Source organism: Castor canadensis, chromosome 14 (genome assembly GCF_047511655.1).
Source record: "Castor canadensis chromosome 14, mCasCan1.hap1v2, whole genome shotgun sequence".
Lineage (NCBI taxonomy): Eukaryota > Metazoa > Chordata > Mammalia > Rodentia > Castoridae > Castor > Castor canadensis.
Genome location: NC_133399.1, coordinates 22,783,530 through 22,790,746, shown reverse-complemented (window position 1 = coordinate 22,790,746; position 7,217 = coordinate 22,783,530). Strand labels below are relative to the sequence as shown.

Here is a 7,217-nt window from a genome sequence, read left to right as displayed (position 1 = left end):
TTTATAGCTATGAGTGACTTCATTAAAAAATTGGAAGTCCCTTGTGCTGGAAGAGAGCTCAAGTGGTAGAGCACTTGCTTAGCAAGTATGAAGCCCTGGATTTAAACCCCAGTACCACCAAAAAATTAATCTAATGATGCACTTTAAGCTCTTAAAAAAACAAGAACAAGCCAAATCAAAAAGCAGTAGATGGGAAGAAATAATCAACACCAGAGCAGAAATGAATGAAATAGACTAAAAGAACAGTACAAAGAATCATGAAATAAAGAGCTGATTCTTTGAAGAGATAAAGAAGATTGATAAGCCCTTAGCCAAAATAACCAAAAGAAGGAGTGAGAAGACCAAAATTAGTAAAATTAGGGATGGGAATATCACAACAAAAATCTAAGAAATTCATTGGGAATTTTTCAAAGATATATTCTAATAAACTGAAAAATCTAGAAGAAATGATAAGATGGTAGAATGGTTCAAGTGGCAAAGTACCTGCCTAGTAAGGATGTAGCCCTGAGCTCAAATCCTAGTGTTTCAAAAAGAAAAAAAGAAATGAACAAATTTCTAGGTGTATATGACCTACCAAAATTGAACCAAGAGGTTATAAATAACCTAAACAGATCTAAAGCAAGCAATTAAATTGAAGCAGCAATAAAGACACTCCCAACAAAGAAAAGTGCAGGAGCAGATGGATTCACTGCTAAATTCTACCAGAGCTGGAGTAGGAACAACACAAGGTGTATAACAAATCTAGAGCCAACATTGTAATAAATGAGGATAAAGTGAAAACATTTCCTCTATGGGCAACAATGAGACAAGGGTGTCCACTCTCTCCACAATAATTCAATATAGTGCTTGAATGCTTAGACCAATATGGCAAGAGAAAGAAACAAAAGGGATACAAACAGGAAAGGAAGAAAACAAATTATCCCTATTTTCAGGTAATATGATATTTAAATGACACTAAAGACTCAACCAAAAAACTCTCAGGTCTTCTAAACACTTTTGGTAAAGTAGCAGGATACAAAATCAACATACAAAAATCAATAGCTTTTCTATACACCAAAAACAAACAAGCTGATAAATAAATAAGGAAAACAACTCCATTCATAATAGCATCAAAATGAAAATACCTAGGAATAAACCTAACAAAGTAAAAGACCTCTACAATGCAAAATGTAAAATCTTAAAGAATGAGATTGAAAAAACATCAGAAGATGGAAAGATCTCCATGTTCATGGATCAGCAGAATTAATATTTTGAAGCCAGGTGCCAGTGGCTCATGTCTGTAATCCTAGCTACTTGGGAAGCAGAGATAATGAGGAATGAGGTTTGAAACCAGCTTAGGGAAATAGTTCAAAAATACCCAACATAAAAAGGACTGATGGGGTGATTCCAGTGATAGAGTGCCTGCCTAGCATGTGCGAGGCTAGTTCAAAGCATAGTATTGCCAAAAAAATTAATATTCTGAAAATGGCCTTCCTACCAAAAGAAATCTACATATTCAATGCAATCACCATCAAAGTTCTAATGCCACTCAAATTTCACATACATAGGAAAATCAATCCTAAAATTCATATGGAAGTAAAAAAGGTCCAGAATAGCCAAAGCAATCCTGAGCCAAAATAGTAATGCTGGCGGTGTCACAATAACTGACCTCAAATTATGCAACAGCGTCATAGTAACAAAAACAGTATGGTATTGTAACAAAAGCAGACATATAGGCTAATGTATAGAACAGAAGATCCAGAAAAAAGCCCACACAGCTCCAGCTGTCTGATTTTTGACAAAGGTACCAAAAACACCTGTTGGAGAAAAAAACAGCCTCTTCAACAGCTGGTGTTGGGAAAACTGGATATCCACTTATACTTCACCTATATCTCTCACTCTGTGCAAAGACTAATTTAAAAATGGATTAAAGATTTAAATCTAAGAATTTTGCAACTACTAGAGGAAAGTATAGGGGAAACCTTTGAAAACATGGGCATAGGTAATACTTTTCTGGATAGAACTACACTTGTTCAGGAAATAAGAGCAGAAGTTGACAAGTAGGATCATATCAAATTAAAAAGCTTCTACACATCAAAGGAATCAATTTCCAGAATCAAGAGAAAACCTATAGAATGAGAGAAAATCATTGCCAGCTATTCCCCAAATAAAGGATTAATGAATTAATTAATTGTTTAAAAAGCAGGAAAAGGAGGCTGGAGGCACGGCTCAAGTGCTACAGCCCCTGCCTCACTAGCATGAAGCCCTAGGTTGAAAATCCAGTACCACCGAAAGAAGGGGGGGGGAATAAGAAAGAGTAATAGAGGGGGTGAATTTGATCAAAGTACATTATATGCAGGTATAGAAATATAACAATGAAACCCCATTGTACAATTAATATACGCTCATAAAAATACTTGATATGGCATTTCTAAGACAGCACTTAATCCATTACTCCAGTGTACAAAAACAAGTATTAAGTATTAGTGGATGACTCCTTTCGGGGAGGAGCTAGTGTTTGAACCCAGGGCCTCAGGCTTGGTAGGAAAGCACTCTACCTCTTGAACCATGCCTCCAACCCAGTGGATGACTTTTTTTTTTTAAGCATATGAAGAAAACTTTTATTCATAGAATTTTCTAGGCAATTAATTGGCAAAGAAATTTGCCAGTTTGATTGGTAACTTCAGATAGGCCACATGAGATTAGCTTTCTACAACTGGAAAATGTAATACTCATATCACCTCTACTGAATGTTACTAAAAATGAAAACACACTGAAATGTAACTGGAGAACACTGCTTTAGAAAACCTTTTTTTCAGAGACACATATTCCTTAACTATTTTTCCCATTCACTTCATATAATCTTTACTCATTCATATCAAAGTGTGTGTTTACTTCTTAAAGTAATGCATCCACTACTCGGACCCATTTATTTATGTTTTAAGATTAGTTCGGGGGCTAGTGTTCTTCCTCTGGTTCTCGTGACCGTTTCCGGGAATTCAGTGAGTCTCCTGTTTGCAACGAACGTTCAGTTGCAACAGCATCTCTGAATCCCTGAGGTGTGATTTGAAATAACGCGGTGGATTCCTTCTGGCTTGGAGACTTGTACTGTACAATGTTGACAATTTGGTCCCAGTGAAAAATCAGCCGTATCGTAGCAGCCATGTCCCCAGCTTTCCCCTCATGCAGGAACTAGCAAGGCCTGATTTTTATCAATCTTTGCTGTCATTTGATTAGTCAAAATTACAGCTAACTTGTGCTTATTTGAAAGGCTAATCATTTGCTGGGCTAGGCCATTTAGTAATCAAGGTCATGACGAAAAGGCAAAGCAATGCCATCTGCTATTATTATTCGGACCTTTGAGTGATTTGAAAGGAAATCTGGAAGGAGATAAACTTGTGCCAGTAGCTCTGTGAAATCATGACAACGAAAATAATAAATATGGGAAAGAATATTTTCAAGAGTGAAATCCTCCAGCGCTTTCTGATGCTCCTCTCCTATGTGCGTTTCTGCTATGCGCTGAAGGTGCTGAATGCAGGCAGTGGCAAGGTCTACCAGTCTACCAGCCATAAAACTTCCCTCCGTATCGATAAATACTGCTTCACCCGCCACTCCTCCAAAACATTCTGGTATCCGCACATCTATTGCCAACTGCCTATATAATTGTGTTTTTCCAACACCCGGTACACCGCAAATTTCTGTTGTTTTCATTAAGGGCACTCCGCCTCCAAGAATATTATCTAGTGCTGAACAGAAGGTGATTATGAAGCCCTGAGTGCGCTCCCGCTCGAGAAGTTCCAGGGCTGCGCACTTCTTGCCTGACTCAGGGGTACTAGCCTATCTCGGCTTATTTGTGAGACATTGTCTTATAATTTGCAGAGTTTCTAAAGCTTCCTCTTTAGATATCCCAACTTCCTTGCTGAGCGCAGAGGGCTTCACTTCTAGAAGTTCCTCAGCAGTTTGGAAACCTGCAGAAACAAGCTCCACCCGCACGGCTGGACACAGCGGGAAACTCACTACATCCCGCTGCCTTTCAAAGTCCGGCGGTTTCCTACGCAGCTGCAGTCGCGCAGACCCAGAGCCGCACAACGCCGCGCGGCCAGACCACGCACGCCAGCGCGGGGCCCAGTGGATGACTTTTAATGAAATGTGTTTTGTTGTTTACAAACTGAATCAAGAATAGGGAAGTCATCCCATTATCTTTTTTGTTGTTGTTGTGTTTTCCTTCTTTTCGTTTTCATTCGGTTTTTTTGTATCTTTTTGTTGTTGTTAGTTTATAAAATTAAGTTGTCCCAATTTCTTTTTTTCTTTGGTGGTACTGGGTCTTGAACTCAGGGCTTCACTCTTGCAAAGCAGGCACTCTACTGCTTGAGCCCACCTCTAGTCCCTTATCTAATCTAGATCATCTCCCAAAAGCTCCATGTCTAGATGGGATAGGTAAATTAGCTTTCCACTGTATTAATATCTCCCAGTGGGATTTAAATCTCAACTCATGGAAACATGGAAGCCACAACCATATGCAAACAAGAGCAGTAAGTGAGGATGTCATTATTGATTCCTTTTGTTTCCAGATCTTATACACATTGGACACTGTTTCAGGAATTGCTCCAGTGTGTTGATGAGCACAGTATGGATCTGTATACATGTCCTACATTCTTGAGATGAGCAGTTGTGTTTCTTCATAGAGTTAAATGTATTCATCTTTTTTTATATTATTTTTGTGGGACTGAGGTTTGAATTCAGGGCTTTACAATTGCAAAGCGGGTTCTTTACAACTTGAGCCATACCTCCAGTCCATTTTGCTCTGGTTATTTTGGAGATGGGGGTCTCTTGAAGTATTTGCCCTGCAATCCTCCTACTCTCAGCCTCCCAAGTAGTTAGGATTATAGATACGAGCCACTCATGCACAGCTGTATAGGTCATTCTTATTCTTGCAATGGTTAAAAGTTTTAGTGTGGGTAATTTGTGATCTCTATTTGGGATGTTAGTTTCCACATCTCATTACTTTGGGCCATAAGTATTTCTTGTGTTTGCTCTCTCTCTCTCTCTCTCTCTCTCTCTCTCTCTCTCTCTCTCTCTCTCTCGTGTGTGTGTGTGTGTGTGTGTGTGTGTATCCATGGTCATTTGCTGTGGATGGAACCCATGACCTTGCACAAGCAAGGCATGCCCTCTATTATTTAGCTACATTCTCACCCCTGTTTCATGTCATTTGCAAAGATTTTCAACTGCCCTTTATTTCTTGCACTATCTCTTTGCTATTGAACAGAGTAAGTGACATTTTGCCCCACCTCCTTTATATCACAGAGTACCTCCTAGCTTGAGAAAAACTTTATGGTTATTTGCACAGTGCTTACTCATCATGGGATTTTCTATGTGTGAAGTGACATCCTTTCAAGTCCACAGTTGAAACACTGGAAAGAGCTATTGATATGTTCAGTTATTCAAGGAAGGGGTGAAGTAAACTGACGACAATGCTTAACATTTTCAGATATATTCAAAATCCTAAAACTGGGAATTTTTGAGTTTTTTTGGTGATACTAAGGTTTGTACTCAGGGCCTTGTGCTTGCTAAGTAGGCGTTCTACCTCTTGAGCCACACCTCCAATCTAAAACTGGGAATTTAAAATTTTCTTTTTATCAATAAATTAGCTGGAAGCTTTGTCTTTCAATGGTCCAGAAAAGCCCAAAGTCAATTTTACTGTTTGGAGGTATCATTTACATATACTTAGATTTCAGCACATGTTATGACCAAGGGGTGGGGAATTTAACAACATTGTGTTTTATTAGAGAAAGAAGGAAATCTTTTTTTCTCCATCTTCTCATTTTTAATCATGCTTTCCTGATTCTGTGAGATTTGATTTCACTTTTAAAGGATTCTATTAGATCTTTCTTCACCTTCCTCATACCCTCCCTTTTCTTAAGAAAGATTAGCACCTGGCCCTTCTCAAACTCACGTTCCACATAATAATGGGATCTCAGCGTGCCTGCCATCATCTGTCCCAGATACTGTTAACATGATCAACCTCAGAAGAACATTTTCAAGGGCTAGGAATGGGCTGTATCCCTGTGTCTAGGGGTGGGAGAGTGCAGTGCATAATACACGCAAGACCCTGGGTTCTACTCCCAACATCACAAAAATAATATTGTCAGGTTTCTATGATTATACTCTTTTGCAAATATGGCATCAAATTTACAAATGGGACTCATAGGGCAACATGCTGTTCCATTTACTTAATTTTCTAATAAAGGTAAGACATAGGGATATAACCCAGAGCAGTGGTTTATGATGGAAGAATTGAATACAAACCAGACTCCTTCCCACATGTGGTTGTTTTCCATTTTGGGAATGGCCAACTATACATCTGAGAAAATTCACCACTACACTTGGGATAGTATGTTTATATGTTGAAATAACAACAAGAATGCTTTTATGTGCACACAGAATATCATAGTATTCTTTGAGCTGTGATTCCTATGAGTACATTACTTTTCATTACTATGGGAAACTTAAGGAGTCTTAAAGAACTGCCAAGGAAGGATCCCCAACTTACCTTTTTGATATTTTGAAATGTCTGTTTCACACTGCCAAACCCCTCAAAGATCCAAGTGAATGTCTCTCAGTGTGTCTTTGAAACCCGATGTTCTGATAATAGGTCAGTGTGTGCTACAATACCCAGGCATTGGGTGTTCATCCTTTTATATGTCCAGGGGAGGGGATGCGTCATTCCTTGGTCTGGTGTGTTTAAGTTTGTGGGTCTGGTTTTTCAAATAAGGAACACATGCTTATGTGTTCCTGATTTAGTTTGACAAGTTCACAGGTGGAAATCTTTTATTTGTGTAAATAGGTTATCAGTCTTCCTCATGGGATGTATTGGACAGATGGTAGTTGTTTACTTGTTTAGTCACTGATTTTTATTTATTTATTTATTTTGGTGGTACTCTTGTTAGGCAGGCACTTTACCACTTGAACTACTCCACCAGCCCTGTTGAGTCACTTTTCCTCAGCATTTGCATTTAAAATGGAGCAAACTGTTTTGGGGGGGGGTTTTGGTAGCAGCATTGGGATTTGAACTCAGAGCCTTGTGCTTGCAAAGCAGGCGCTCTACCGTTTGAACCACACCTCCAGTCAAACTGTTGTTTAATAAAATGGGGTCACGGAGGGCAAGGCACAACCTGAAAGCTACTTAGCTACTGTTCTGTACAATATGAATAACTTAGAGTAGGGCCTGATCTCCACAG

At 38.9% G+C, this 7,217-nt stretch overlaps 1 pseudogene; it reads right to left on the bottom strand.

Annotated features, from left to right (window-relative positions):
* Window positions 1-2,716: 2,716 nt before the first annotated feature.
* Window positions 2,717-5,969, bottom strand: LOC109677872 (DNA repair protein RAD51 homolog 3 pseudogene; annotated as a pseudogene).
* Between the last annotated feature and the right edge of the window lie 1,248 nt (window positions 5,970-7,217).